Here is a 16,801-nt window from a genome sequence, read left to right on the forward strand (position 1 = left end):
TTAAGTAAGAATTTCTGTCTCATTAATGGTTGAATGTCACCTATCATACATTAATGATAATGTAATAGAAATAAGCAGAGCAGATTAAGGCACCAGCTCAAAAAACCTGTCAAGTACTCAAACCTCAAGGTTCAGTACATTACTTTGCAAGTAATTCTGGCTCTCAGATTCCATAGTTTGAGTTCACAATAAAGGTAAGGGACCTTTATTGTGAAGGAGACTATGTATGAAAATTGTTGCAATTCCTAAACCCTTCCTCCAATTTTGATGTATATACCCTCAAATTAAAGGTGAAAGTCTGGACTTCAATAGCATCTCAAATGTTTCATTTTAAATTGTGAAAATTTGTGTCGCTGTCTAAATATTTCCGTATACTGTATAAGCAACAGCTAAGACAATGATATATTGACTGATTGACACAGTTTGCAGCCTATGTAAGAAAAAACAAGTATAATTTAATTGTGGTAAAAACTAAGGCAATTTAATGTTATACAGTTGTATGGACTTGGGACAATCCTGGTTATTTGGTTAGCATTATTTTTTATACTGCTGTTAAAGTAACAATCGCTTTAATGTATATCAAGAGGTAGCTTTATTTTATTTTTAACCTTGTTACCCATGTTCTTATATATATATATATATATGTATGTATATGCATTCTCAGTGTTGTATATTTCTCTCTTCCACTGGCAGAGTCTCTGCTTTTGCCTCTTCTCTTTTTTTCATTTTATCTTATTCCCTTGTTCTCTTCCTCTCCTCTACCTCCCCCCACTCTCCCCCACAGCCATCCCTCCCAGTAAAGATAGTTCAGAGTTGTTGACAGAGTATCAGTCGGGAAGGTTCCAGGCAAACAGTCTGTCTCTCTGCTGGCTTTTTCCGCTGTATTGTAGCTGAGACGATATCCGACTGCATCTCCCCCGAGCTTTTCAAGCAGGGCTCTCTCCCAGCACTTAATCACAACACACACACACACACACAGTCTTCCAAGCATGTCTGTTATGACAGCCAACTGTGACTCCTGCATAAATATAAACACAAACAGGGTGACTTCACCCGCAAGTTTGGTTGTATGTGAAAAGAAATAATGAAAGAAATCAATGGCATGTATGTACAGCAACAAATTTAGGCACACACACAAGTTGTCCCTCCACAGATGCAGGAACAAAAAAAAAAAACAAGTCCCACTGTTCAACTTTCAAGTTTAAACAGGAACAGTGTACAATTCTCTCACGCACACACTTTCTGACGTGACCTGCATTCATGACCAAACATGCAGCAGGTGAACACACATAACCCCCCCTCCACCACGACCACCACACACACACACACATGCACACACACACACAAACATGCACAAACACAAAGACTAAATTGTGGATTAGCATCACCCTCCCTCCCCCATCTTAAAGCTCGAAGCTGCAGGGGTCTCTGCTGCTGCAAAGACCCTCATCTGATTTCTATCTTAACCAATTACAGACTTAACATGTGATGAGATGCAGTGTTGGTGCATCTATGTGTGTTTACCCGGAAACCTGTCACTTTCAGAAATGTGTGCGTGTCATGGCAAATCACACGCAGCCGCGTGACAACAGTGCGCAGCTCGGTCTCCTTGGCGAGTTTGACAGATGATCAGAGATGTTCTGTATATGTCTTTAATCTAACGGCTAATCAGGAAAGCTGCAGCTTTTGCATTTTTGATAGAGCCTTGATGGATGAATGTCCCTCACTGCTGACTGACCTACATACAAACTCTTCAACCTCTCTTGTATTGCTCCTGCTATTTCTCTGTTTGACTTTCTTTCTGCTTTAATCTCACTGATGGACCATCCTGGTGTCCCTGCCAGCGTTACCTCCACAGTGTTTGGCTCTTATCATGCTCACCCTCTGTGCTTTTTTCTGATCTGAAGAAGAGTAAAAATAAAAAATAAAAAACTGCTGAAAAGGACACATACATTTCAAGTGGAAATATGGATCTCAACAGCCTCTCAAACAGAGATGATCCTGTGATTGCAAGGGTTATTATAGGGCTTGAAATGATGTTCAGGAGGAGGAACCCTCAAACCTTTAATCTTTATCAGTCTATCATGTTGCCATGCTCTGTGTCCCCAAACAGAAATGATTGCCAAGAGGCATATTCTGTACAATACTAATTGAACTTAATAACAAACAGCATATAAATAATTTAAAATACCAGAGGCATGAGGTAGGTAACACGATAACAGACTAGTTAAATGGTGAACACCGGAGTTTGCTCTCTTCTTTGTGGGAAGGTTGGGTTTTGCTGGTGCGCACCGTCCGACCAGACAACTGTGGGAGACAATAGAGAGGAGACAGCAAGCCGAACACAGCAACATGCTACACAATTAATATTAATAATAAAAGTTAATGCAATATTGAAGTTAAGGATACACACCACTAACAAAGTGTCACCCAGTGCAGCCCCACCACAGAAGGGAGACTGTGTCAGCACGCACCTGGCCTTTTATTGCGTCCACTATGGCCACAGAAAGCAGACTCGTTACATAGAATCACCATGAAAGAAAAATCCCCTACATCCTAACTTACTAAAAGTAAGTCTCAATACATGATATAAATCAGTAAAAAGTATCTATAGGATGGGCATCTACTGAACCCAGCAAGCAGACAGCTGGCCTGGTCCTTTCAAAAATATACATGCTCCCATACCACAATAATGCAGTAAGAATGCAGAATTCAATTTTATATATATATATAATCATATATACTGTACACAATAAGAACACTGCATATCAAGTTATATTACTGCAAATACTGTGAGTAGACAACAATTTTTAACACACGCAATTTTGTATGTACACCTCTTAAAATGAATTTTGATACCCTGCAGTACTTAGTAATATCCAGCTTATAAACACTCTTTGTTGCAGTCTATCAGTCATAGTTCTGTGTTTTCTTGCACTTGTCTTGCATGTGCTGCTCTTTTGAGGCCAGTCCACAGATATTGGATGATGTTGAGGTTGGGGAACTGTCAGGGCCTTTGCAAAACCTTCAGCCAATCCCTTTTGAGGAAGTCCATTTTGGTTTTTGAAGCGTGTTAAGGATGATAATCTGTTACTCTTACAACTGCTGTAGCCATCCTCTTTTCATATTCAGCTTTTTCACACACATCTCAGTGTTGTTTGCTTCCAGAGCCGTCTGGTATTTAATAAAATCCCTTCTTCACTCACAAGTAAAGTGTTCTCTAGCCGAAACACAAGTCCCAAGCAATATCAATCAATGCCTATTCTGAACACCTTAAGAGGCATTCAGAAATCTTTTCTTCTCCAAACTAACCTAGATCATTGGGGCCAAAAAGTTCTCTCTTAACCTGATGAATCCACAGTGCCTTTGCACACTTCTGATGCTGAATGTTGTGATGGACTTTCTTCTGATGATTGTTCCATCCAGCCATTATCTATACTGCTTATTCTATGAGGGTTGGGGGCGGGGGACAGGAGCGAATCCCAATGGACATTGGGTGAGAGGCGAGGCACACCCTGGACAGGTCATTGTCTTTGTCAGAAGTCTGTTAAATGCTCTTGAAGGTCTGTTGCAGTCAAACAGGGGGTTCTGATTTGCCTTCAGACCTTTGAGCTGTTTCATCTGGATGATTTCTTGACATTGACTATGAGCACTGACCCTAACAAGCTAATTAAGGTCTGACATCTTTGTGAATTATACCACAGAGCTCCAATCAATCTTAACCTTTTTCTCTTCCTTTCCTTTTTATTACGACAAATATATTACACCAATTTCGCTTAAATTTTTGCAAAGAATCTTCAATCTTTTATTTTTTTCTTAATTTATCTTCTACTCAGTTAATGACAGGTGTACCCAAACTGAAATATGCACTTAATGATGGGGCAAAAGGACCATACATCCATTATCTAAAGGGCTTATCCTTTGGGTCGCCAGGACCATTCCCAGTGGAGCTTGATAATATATTGCATATTATTATTATATTTGCATGTCCAACTAATAGATTTCATTATGTGTATTCTTAAAGACTTAATTTCTTAATGCACTGTAAATTACTAAATTCTTGAAAAATGTGTGAAATATTTCACAGAGATCTTAATGAAGGAAAATAGAATACAAATAAATATTTTGCTTAATTTCCTGAAGTTAGCGTTCCAAAATCCCAATTTACAGCCAAATTTACACCCAAGCTTTACTGAATCCAGTGAGTGGTTTTGTTTTTGAATATCCCGATAACTACAAACACTGCACAAATCCTGTTGAAGCGAGTAAATATAAAAATGCCCGGTCATAATCTTCACATTACATTCTTCTGTACCAACAACTGGGGCCGTTCAGCATGCAGACTGAATAAGAGCTGCATGCAGCATATTGCATTGTTATAGCAGTCAAGAGGGCTGAAATTTGACCAGCCTGTAAAATCCACTTCTGCAGTCTCCACCCTGAGAGTTCTTGGGCCATAGTAGCAAGAGCATTCTTGGTGATAGATGCTAATGCAACACTAGGCTTCCTGGGGACAAAGTGAAAGCAAAACTTTAGATTTTCTAAAGATGAAGTCCCTGCAAAGCTGAAGTGTGATACCGTCTTCCGAATGACATGGACAGAAACACATGATGTTGACTTTCAAAGAGATTTTGAAGACACTATGTTGAAAGCATGTGTGAAAGGTGCCAGCCAAAAGTATTTTACGGCTGACATTAAGAAATAAACATCACCGAGGTCTCAAGGCCAAAAATAGACTATTATGGGAAAGCTAGTATTGGGGAAAAAATCGAAATAAATGAACAGAATTCAACTGAGAAATGACAAAGTCCATTTCTGCCTCTTTCATAATCCCGCTGTCAGTCTGTTCCATATTCTATAATTAAGAGTAATCCCTCCTCTTAATTAGGTCCAGCCAAACAGTTGATTTTGCAAATAAACATACACACAAAAAGTCAAGCACAGTAGCAAGTCATCCATCATATGTGGTACAGTACGTATTAAGTAATTCCATAGCATAGTACAGTAGGTTGCTGTTACTGGCAGAAGCATTATATATCTCTGAAAGCCATTAGTCAATCAAATACACTCTCTCCTCCATCAGCACAAATGAATTATAAGCAGCCTGAAGCTCACAAGTCCCACTACAGTCCCTGCTGACGAGTGTGTGTGTGTGTGTGTGTGTGTGTTAGAGAGAGGGAGAGCATTTTGCACTTCAAATGTACATGTTCAGTAATGTCTGAGATTGAGCATGCAGTCATAACCATATAACATGCATACACTTTGTTGTTGTTTTGTCTTCACCGCAAGTCAATTAGGACCCTGTACTATTTGTGAGTATAGACTCAACAATGCAAATGACTGTGTGTGTGCGTGTTCATTCTTTGTACCGCCCCTGCACAGATGGTATGGCATGCCCCTTTAGAGATGCACAACTTAATCCCTCACACACATGGTGGGCTTAAACAGAGTGTGTGTTTGTGTGTGTGTGTGTGTGTCAGGATCAGGGAAAGACAGTGTGTAAATGTCACAAGAAATAACGTGTGTGTGTGTTTGGAGGGGTAGAATGTGGACAGAATGCAGCACAATAAAAACATATGAGCTGTCTTATATTGTCCTCTTAAGATTTATTAATTAGATTTTTCCCACCCAACCACATGCATGCATACACACAGTTTTCAATTTTTTCATAGGTTACATAGGTTTCATTGATAAAACATGTAAATCCTCTGATGTAGTAGCAACAGCACATCCACAGCTTTGATCTCAGAATTCAGAACTGCCATTGTGGGAACCATGCAATGGAATCATGAACGGTTAACACAAAAAATGTCAGTGGGATGTGGTCATATGCTAATGTATAGAACAAATTACGAAAATCCATCTTAATAAGTGCTGCAAAGTCCAAAGTGGCAGTCGCTTAACTTTCCCATCTCTGAAATCGTGCAATACCATTAGCTTAATTATATGGCACAACTTGAATGAATAAGTGGGTAAATACGTCACAATCATCGTCACAAGTTCAGCTATTCCTGTTCGAAACTGTCTGAATGTCAGTTAGTTACTGGGTCACAGGGCAGTAATTGTACACCGTCTATTCAACAAATGTATTTGTTCCACCATCCCAGTGGTGTAATGGTGCCTGGAGAAGTGGCTACCCACCCAGCAGCGGAATACGGTTGTGTGTAATATTCACTGACTAAGACTTCTATTGCATTAGTTCACCCAATGTGCCCATAGTATTTGCACACTGTCACTTAACTTCTGATGCAGATTTTGCATCACCTCTTTTTCGACCGATGCATTTTGAATTAACTAAGTAGTCTTTGGGCCTAAACTGTCACTTGGATCAGTTGATTTGCAACAGACAGTGTGTAGGCCATTATAACATTAACATTATTTGTCATGGGGCAGTTAACAAATATCAGTTTATAAATATTACGGTTTGCAAATATCACAAATATTACTGTATAAATAAGTCCAGTGCATGTTATTAAGATAAATTACAAGTTTCTGCCATTAAAAGTACTCGTTCGGGTTGACCTCTTTACTTTAACTTTACTTTACTTTGGCACAAGGTCATTTCTGCTGAGATCTTTGTTTGGGTTGTTCACTTAATGTTTGAATTTCATTAAATGCTGAATTTAGTTGGGTTTTGTAATGAATTCTGATTATCAGGACGTCAGGTACTGGATTTCAGGACACAAATGAATGATGCGCACCAGAGGTGATTTAGCAATGCGTATTTAAAAATAAAAATAAGTGGGTGTATGCTGTATACCTGTGTATAGCCTGCACCACATGACTGCTCTAGCCCAAGCCAACTGCAAAATATGTCTGTTGAGCAGATATTGCTCAGATGGAGTTGAATAATGATTATTGGGGCATATAGCCGGAACAACAGTCCACCAAATTGGAGCAGGATGGAATTAGATTGTTTAAAGTTGTGGAGTTGTGTGTCTATGCTACACATTTACACATTTAACATCTTGACAGGCAATATTGATCACTGGGATTTATTTGTTCCCCATGTGCTTTTCCTGATCCAGCCAAACTGTCTGTCCCTCAGAGCACTGCTCAGCTTAAAATCCTTTGATGAAGCATTGTACAAGCACTCAGTTAATCAGGCCTCACAGGTAACTTGGGAGTGTGTTAACATGCATGGTTACATCCTGGTCAGCTGAGTATTGTCTGGGGCTCTTTCAACCAGGAGACTCTTAGAAACTAATGAGAAAGAGTAAATTAGAGTAATTTCTTGTGAACAGGTATTGGTTAGGAGCTTCTGCCCTGAAGGAGACTTCCCTGGTGGTGATGAGGGATGAAGCACGGAGTTGGAACATTCATGATGAGCTTCAGGATTATATGCTTTGAGCAGATGACCAGGAAACACTGCGTGTGGCCTTTGGCAAGACTTGTGTGCAGTGTTTCTGGTGTGTGCGTGTGAACACGAACGTGTCTCAGAGGAGAACATTTAGGCTAAAAATATAGTGTAATTGATGCTGTTTCGAGTCAAATTTGGATTTCGTGGCTTCCTGGCACTTGCTGACACCTCAGGAGCAGCATAGAGGCATGTTATACTTTTTTTGTGTTGTTTTTAGACGTTTGAAAAATTTATCACCAATTACTTCAATTTTACTGGATTTGGCTGCAATGATGTTTGCCGTGTTTTGTGGACTCAAACACTTCACCCACTTTGCCATCGGCATAGTGGTTAGTAGATAATGGGTGAATTTTCAATTTCCGGTGAACTATCCCTTTAAGCTTGATCGGCACAAGGTGATTGGAACATCACAGCCTGACGTGCCCTGACATCTTCTTGACTGAACCTTCGCTTAGATTAATTTGTTTAAGTACTGGAGCACCCCCGTAATAAGTGCATAATAATGGTATGTGTCTAATTCTGAAGCTTGTGTAACCCCTGTTCCTGTGTTGACAGTTTATTGGTCGACAGCAGATGAGCACAAGAACAAATATTGACTGACTTTATGAATAGCTTCATCATAGTGAGAATATTACACAGGCCTGTGCATTCATTTGCAGTTTTACAAGTTGTATAGTGAAATTCTCCCTTTAGGTAAGTATTGCATAATTTCCAATAAATACGCCAGTCAGCTTGTTCCTTCATCCAACGTACAAAGAAAGTTGAGGAAACCGAGAGATGGAAACAGCCTTTCGGGTTGTGAGGTGCATTAGCTGAAGTGTTCAATTTGAAGAGAGCTAAACTATATAAATAAACTAGCTTAATGACTGAAGATAATAACTGACTTACAGCAATATGTTCTGAAACTTACGTGACACTTGCATTTTGACACAATGAGCCAGGGCTTTGTTTTAGTGGTTATTAAGATGTGTCTGTTGTGGAGAGGATGACTTTCACTCAATGTCTCTATGGGCGAAGGCTGATAATACCTTTGGTTGTGAGGAGGATGTTACCTTTGAGTCATGCTCTGCTTTGGGACTTCTTATCATTCAGCTTGTGTGTGTCATCGATTTACCTATGACAGACTGTTTCCCATGTCTGTATTTCTTTACAGGTCTAATGAAGAAGACTGCCAACACTTGTTACTTAGCAACAATATTAGGATTGTCAGGTTATTTTTTCCAAGGCTTTGAGTCTCTTAAGGAATCTGCACTGTGTTCACATACAACACATAACCACGGATGTTTATAGCGTGGAACAGTTGGATTCAACTACAGTCAAAACCAAAAATAAGAGCGATGGGATTTAACCAGACTTCAAAAATAGTAGTCCAGTAGTTTTTACATAATCCTGCTTATACATAAATAAACAGCAATGGGAACTCTACCTTCTCAGTAATAAACTGGATAAATAACATTGAAGGACAGTGGAAATTGGCATTACAGATATGAGAGAAACTGATGAAAAATATTAGTTTCTTAAATAGACGCGCATCTCACTTCCCCTGAATGTACAGACGTTAACCCAGAATAGCCTGGACAGAGTCTGGGCAGAATATTGAGTAATGATTTGGTAATAATTGAGTAGAACCACTGGTACACGTGCTCAACTTGCAATTCAATATCAGCTGTCAATCAAACCTGTTATCTTGTTTTTATATCAACAATGATCATGTCCAATCTGCTAACAAGGAGGAGCCAGAATTTATGACCTATACTTCAACCAGCCACTCCAGAGGCACAGGCAATCCAGATTGTTAGGCTTCACTCTTGGCCGGTGTCATGTTGTTCTAAAACTGTTAACTTTGAATGCACCAGTGTTGTGTCTCACTTGTTGGTTTGTACTTTTATTAATAGTAAACATTCTTAAGTTGTAGTTACTTCCTGCTTTGTGTCACATTAATCACTGCCTCAGTTATTTTAGGCCACAGTGCTATTATGATATTCTCTCATGCCAGAACACAATTTCTTCCATGTTACCTTTCCATGTTTGCTCAATCCTCACGTACCTCTCCTCCATATCTGTCTCTCCAAATTTCTCTGTATATCCATGACCGAGTCTCACTTGTCTTGTTCTTTACCTGTCTCTCCTTCCGGACCAAAAGAAGCCTGCCTCTGTCCCTGCAGACACAGTGACAACCTGATGGACGAGCTCTCTCACCTCAGTTATTGTGCTTTGTGGTGCACACAGTCATGGGATGGGAGTAAACATACCCTTTATGTTGTTATGATTCAGTTGTTCATCACGCCAGACATAGTTATGTCTTATTTCCATGAACTCCCACACAGGTTCACATTTTATCAGTCTTTCTTGTATTGAGACGCCTTTTCAAGGGGGAGGTTGTCTTCAACCTTTGATGCCTGTGCATTTCTGTGCGGTTTCTTTTGTATATCAGGACAAAATGTCTGGGGAGAAAATGAGTATTGTCATTTTATTAATAGTACTGCAGAGAAAGACAAGTAATGCAGTGACTGAGAGCCTCATGTTATCTCATCATAAGGATGTGGTGTAAAAAAACAGAGCCTTTTCCTACCTCTGTCTAAGAGATGAGACAAATTATCAGTCAACACCATGGCTGAGTCTTTACAGGTTCAGACACACAAATCACTTCACCATAGCAGACCTCAGATACCCCTTGTTTTCTTTACATTATAAATGGTATCATATGAGAATCCAGTTATTTATTGGTATATTGCAAGCTGAATATACCGAGCTAAAGTATAAGTTGAGCTGGTGATCAGTATCAAGGTTTGTAAAATGTTAACAATATGTTATTAGTCATATAATATGCATATATACTATACATATGAACAAATAATTTAGGTTTCAACATGTCTGCCTGTATTAATCAGTCATCGGGGGCAACTGTGGCTCAGAAGGTAGAACAGAACAGAGCACTAACCAAAGAATCGGTGGTTCGGTCTCCAACACATACAGATGTGTCCTTGGGTGAGATACTGAACACAAATTGTCCCTGATGGCTGTGCTGACAGTGTGTGAGTCATGTATGATAGAAAATGTGCTGCACATAGATGCACTATATATGTGTGTGTGTGTGTGTGAATGGCAAAACTGTACAGTAAAGTGCTTTGACTGGTCATAAAAGACTAGACATGTCATGCACAGGACTCAGAGAGAGGACTCGGACGCAGAGTTTGGAGAGAGCTGACAAGGTTCAGGCTTTAATCGTCAAACACAAGACAATAAACTGGCAAACAGAGGGCGCCTCGAAAAAGAGGGAATGCTTACAAAATTACAAATGAAAATCCTACCTTCTGAGGGAATAAGCAAAAAACAACACTTAACTGAAATCTCCTCCGAAGAGGGAAAAAGCTATGAAAAGGTACAAAATAAATCTCCTCCTAAAAGAGACAAGCTATAAACAGTTACAAAATAGATCTCCTCCGAAGAGGGACAAGAGCAAGAGGTAACTAAACTAAACTACACTAACCAAGAGAGATATGAAAACTACTAGGCAAGAGACACTCTTAACGAGGCAAGCGACTGTGACTATGAACCACTGACTGTGACGTGGCGATAAGCCTGGTGGCACTTGACGAGAGGACAAGACACACTGGCACAGGACAAAGGGAGAAGCAGACTATAAGCACACATGGAGGTAATGGGAAACAGGTGAGCACAATCAGGATCGGGGAAGACAATCAGACCGAGGGACATGAGGAAGGGCAAGTGTCCTGAAACGAGAGGAGAGTTACTTTCCAATATAAAACAGGAAATCACAATACAAACATGGAGACAGGACAAAAACTTAACTTGACCTCAAGAAAAGCACTATATAAACACAGACTACTTAGTTACAGTAGCAAAACCGAAAACAAGCAGAGCTTTGTGATTGATGAGAACATGCAAAGCTGCAGTCGAGTACAAATTTGCTCTGCACATTCATTTTTGAATATTATAATAAGCAACAGTATATATTTACATCAAAGACATGTTAAAGCCATTAATGGATTTTGAGGTGAGGAATAGAGGTGCGTTTTTCTGGAGTTTATTCAGTTTACATTTCACTTTCCAAATATCATTGGCTTGGATTGGATCGTGGTTTCATTTTGAGAGAAAAAAAACCTTCCCTACGGTGTTCTCCAGATGAGGAATACTAATGCTTGGTATTTTTATTTTATTTGGTATATCGCTTTTTAATCAGTAAATAAACTGCTAGTTGGTTTTATATTGGTCAAGAAATGTTTCTTTTGTGAGCAGCTTTTTTTATTTTCTTTATTATCTTAAGTGATTACTTTGGACAATCTCACACACATTATTTAGTTTTTATAATATAAAAGCATAATAATAATAACTAAATAATAATAATACACTTATAATATTCATATAGCACCTTTAAAAACAGAGTTTACAAAGCAACCACAAGAGAAATAACAATCGGCAGGATGCAATGTGACAAGAAAGCCAGACATCAACATTACGGTGGTAGTGTTCAATTAAATAAATAAATAAAGGACTATGTCACATGAAAACAAATCAGAAATAAGCAGTAAATGCACAATAAAAATTATTGAAAAAATAAAGGTGATAAGAAACCAATAAAAAGACATCATCACGTGAAAGCAAGTCTAAAGTCTAAAATGGGTTTGAAGAATGGATTTAAAAGAAGTCACTCCTCAGGTAGATCTGTTCAAAGTCAGGGGACCCTGGAGGCAATAACACAGTCGCCTTTAATTTTCAGCCTCTACTTTGGAACAGCCTGGCACAATAGGGGTCAACCTTCCTCTGATGTAGCTTGGGGCCGGACCCCAGGATGGTTTGAAAGTGATCAGTAAAATCTTAAAAACAAATTCCCTAAATGGACAGGGAGCCAATGGAGTGAAGCAAGGATCTGGGTGATGTGATGTTTTCCATTCTAGAGAAAAATAGTGTGGGATGCACTTTCCCAAAAAAGGTGTGAAATGATGGGTTTGATTTTTGAGATGGCTCAGTTAAACCTTGAATCAGACACTTCTTGTTTTTTCTGGGTTTCTGTGGCAACAGGATTTCACATTGATCGACCTGGAGCCAAGGCTCCAATGGGATTGATGTTTTGTGGATTGAATATTATTTCTGAGCTTTTCAATTGTTCATAGTTTTGTGCCTTCCAATTGTTAACATTGTGAACAGAGGATGATAAATAAATTATTATATATATATGTAACGTCTCGTCAGTTATGTTAAGTTTATTCATGTTTTAAGTTATGTCATGCCTGTGTTTAGTTCATGTTTAGTCTTGTGTGTTTTGAGCACTCTGTGTTAAGGTAAACTTCACTCATGTCTTGTCTCGTCGTGCACTTCCTGTTTTATTTTGTACTCACCTTTTCCCTCTCGTTTCAGACCCTGACTTCCTCCCTCTGTGTGATTTTCCCGCCTTGGTGATCGTCTTCCCCGCCCCTGATTGGTTTCACCTGTTTTCCCCTTCCTCAGGTATAAATAGTCCTCGTCTCCCTTTGTCCTGTGCCAGTTCGTCTTGTTCTGTCCAAGAGAGTTTAGCTGCCAAGTTTCTGTGCTTTTTCAAGTTTATGAACTTTTGTTTGACTCACAGTTGTGCAAGTGTTTTGTTTTGTTACTTTTTTCATCCTCCAAGAGAGCGCTTTTTGTTTGTGCTCTTTCAGACCAGAAATAAACCTTTTTTATATTCACTACCTGATATTGAGTCGTGCATTTGAGTCCACCAGCACTCGTGTCTGAGGGCGTTTCAATATATCATTGTCAAACACTGAACTTGAACACAAACTGTTAGACATGAACCAGCAGCATCAAACAGTCCAGATGTTAAACATCTGAACAGAGTGGAACAGTTTTCTTTCCTGGTCACCCTGTTGAGCAGATGCGCTCCACGTCCACAGCAGCCGGCTGTTCTCTTTGCAGTGAGCGTACTGTGCACTGTGTTGTACAGAACACTACAATACACTCTCCACAGAAGGAGAGGGGTCAAATGTATTTGCAGTGGCAAAATTCAGTAGTTGCAAAGTGTCTAAACAATGTAACACTTTGTTTCATTTAGTGACAGGATAAGATTAGTAACTTAATTCCACTGTAATTCGTCGTGTGTGACCGAAATGACCTGCTTCAAATTGGCACGGCACCATATATCAAACATGCTTCTGGTAAAGTTTTTAAATAAATGCAATAGGAAGGCTATACTGAGCTACACATGACTATCACCTAATTGACCTAACCATACAAATCCAATTACTGCTATGGCTCCTACTTTCTTAATGGATATTTACTTATCTGATTCTCCCCTGTTCTTATAGAACTCCTTCTTCTTTTGCCTGTATCTGTTTACATTACCATCACTGCCTCTTTACCGCTGCCTGCCAGACTTTCCCCTGTAGTTGTTTGCTGGGTCTTTTCATGGCAGAAACTCTGTCTGTTTCTATTTTTTTCTTTACATATCCTGTTCCTCACATGCCTCGTGTCAGCAACTGTAATACGACACATTTACAGTAAGCTTAGTTGTATGCTGGCTCTGTTTATTTATAATTTCAATTGGATTTTGACCAAGACCCCAGTGAGCTGATCATCTTGTTGCAGTCACAATGTAAATCTTGTTCTTTCTCTGCTTCTGTCAGCTGTCAGATTGATGTCACCTACCCGCACCTCCAGTTTCCACCCTCCAGTGACCTTTACTGTGTAGACTTCATTCTCCAATCTCAAAATCCACTCAGCTCTTTAACTTTCCCTGATGTGCATGCGATTTCAAATCAGTTCATTTGATTCTAATGTAGTCCTTCCAAATTGATATATGACTCATGCTGGTGTTAGCAAACCTGTCTCCCTAGAAACTGGCAAATTAAATTACGAGTGAATTATTTTTTCTTGTTTAGCAGGTCTACTGATTTATGTAACCATGTTTTATGGTTCTCTCTAAAACAGCACTTGCTTGATGTTAGGGAAAGATTCTGATCTTGTTTTATGCATAAAACATTTACTATTCAACAAACTACCATCATTCAATATCTTAAAAGTACCTTTTTTGCTGCCTAAACCACAGACAGGACCACGGTGTGACAATTATTTCGTTTGCAGTTTAGTTGTTAATAAAGAATAATTAATTTTTTTACAATTTATTATGTTGTACTATAGGGGTTTATGCTTATGTAATGGCCTTATATGGTTCTGGCCTGCAGTTGTTAATATCATCAGAAATCTGTGTGTAATATTGATACATGGTCAAGACTTTGTACCCTTCAGCACATTCATTTAACAAGTTATACTTTTTTACTTATTCTGCTTCATTACAGTTGATAAAAAAATATATGTACATAGGTTTGTATTGTCAGCTACTTAACGGGTAAAACTTTAAATTCTAAATTTCGAGTAGTATATTGGTAAGCTTACTCTGCAACAGTTTGTCTGTCAGCTTGCTCGAGGCATTCTGGGAAGGCAGCAGAATAGCCTTGAGGGCAGATGGAGCTTGACAGAAAAAGTATATCTATAAAACCCCACTTCTTTCACTGGAAAATAGTTTCTATCTCTTGGACTTCACAGATGTCTCTGGGTGAGTCAGCACTGAGCCTTACCACATCTTGCCACACAGCTCACCTCTGGGACTGAACCCAGGGCTGATGGGAGCTGTGTTTGGAGCAGGTCCTCTGTGACTAGAGCCTGTGGGCCAGATGCTTTCACAGCTGGGCAACAAATTATTTCCCTCAGCCAAATGCAAGCCATTTCTATTGTCACTGTGATGATGTCACCCTCAATTTATGCTCTACAATCAGGGAGAGTGAATCATTTGGCACCAAAAGCAGATGTTAAGGTCAGCACTCGCTTTCGCAAGTATATTGTTTGGTTGTTTATCCACTCATCCATCCATTGTGTTATCCTTTTAGAGTCGTTGGGAAGCTGGAGCAAATCCCAGCTGACATTGGGAAAGACGTCATGCCAGTGTAACGTCAAAATATAACATATTCTATAATAAAGAATTAAATAGCAGATGATAACAGATGTAATTCTGTTTTATTTTCATAGTGCCAAATTATAACTGTCATAACAAATCTTCTCAAGGCAGTTTACATATTAAGGTCGACACCTTACAGGAGCAAAATTCCTGTAAGAAACCTTTCGCAGAAGTAGACACACTTTCACTCTTACAGCCAATTTAGAGTCTCCAGTTAACTTAACCTGCATCTGCATGACTTTAGCAGCTCGAGAGAACCGACACAGACAGGGAGAACATGCTAACTCCACAGAACCAAACCAAAAATACTATTATTTAGTATTTACTTAAATGGTTTGGTGGTGGAACTGGAGCAGGACATTTTAAAACTGCAAGTGCAGTGGTTTGACCATCAAATTCTTTGGCATAAAGCAATGTAGTACATTATTGCGAAAATATAATTTCAATCATGCTTGATATGTTTGACATTTTAGGTTTGGTAAAGACAAAGATTTGACTTTGTTGTATTCACTGTTACGCCCGGGCCACACTGGCTGCAACTTGGAACAGCTTGCTTTTCATGTGCACCTCCCATGTTAACAGATTAGAGTTGCCACACAGGCGGCAGTACAGCCTCGGTTCAGCCAGGCTGCTCCTCTAGAGATTCAAAGGTCTCACAGATTGTGTGGGTTCCGCGCACAGTTCACAACAGAATAGATAGAGAAAATGATCTTTCACCACAATGAATGTCACGAACGTTGCAACACTTCCTGTAGCCTACCTGTTTCAAAATTAAAGCACTCCAGCGATTCTGTTGGCTGAATCAATTACATTTTTTAAAGGATTTTAATGTGAAGTGGAAGATGCACAGCTTCATGATGTATAAAATTGTTATTTATTTGAATGTACAGGACTACTTTATACAAGGAAATATAGTAGTTATACCAGACACCCCAAAAAGGCTGTCGTTATATAGATGATGGGTAGTATTGTCTCTCAATCGCTCGCTCGAGCATTCACTCACTCACACACACACATCCATTTTCAAAGGAAACCCTGTGTAAGAACATAGTGGTGCCAGTAGTAGCCTTGGGCTGAACTGCGCACAACCAGTGTAATCAACTGACAACCGGGACACACAGCTACATAATGACAGATTTATTCTATTATTAATATTATAATCATCATACTAGACAATTTGGCCAGAACGTCACACCACACACTTGCCACAAATAGGAACAATTTCAGAGGCTTGGAATCTCACTCACATGATCAAACGTGACCTCAGAAGAAAAACACATCCGGAGGAGGATCAACATTGTCATCTTGCACGCTTTTGTACTGTTTTGCAGCGAAAAACAAAAAAAACGAAAAGATTATGGATAAAGCCATGGCTATGAAGTCTGAATAAGCTTTACCGTGAGCTGCAGGTGGGTTGGAAATGTATTCTTGTTTTTCTGTCATACAAGTATGCAACACCCTTTTAGATACGCTTACGGGTTTACTAATTATGG

Source organism: Paralichthys olivaceus, chromosome 16 (assembly GCF_024713975.1).
Source record: "Paralichthys olivaceus isolate ysfri-2021 chromosome 16, ASM2471397v2, whole genome shotgun sequence".
NCBI lineage: Eukaryota > Metazoa > Chordata > Actinopteri > Pleuronectiformes > Paralichthyidae > Paralichthys > Paralichthys olivaceus.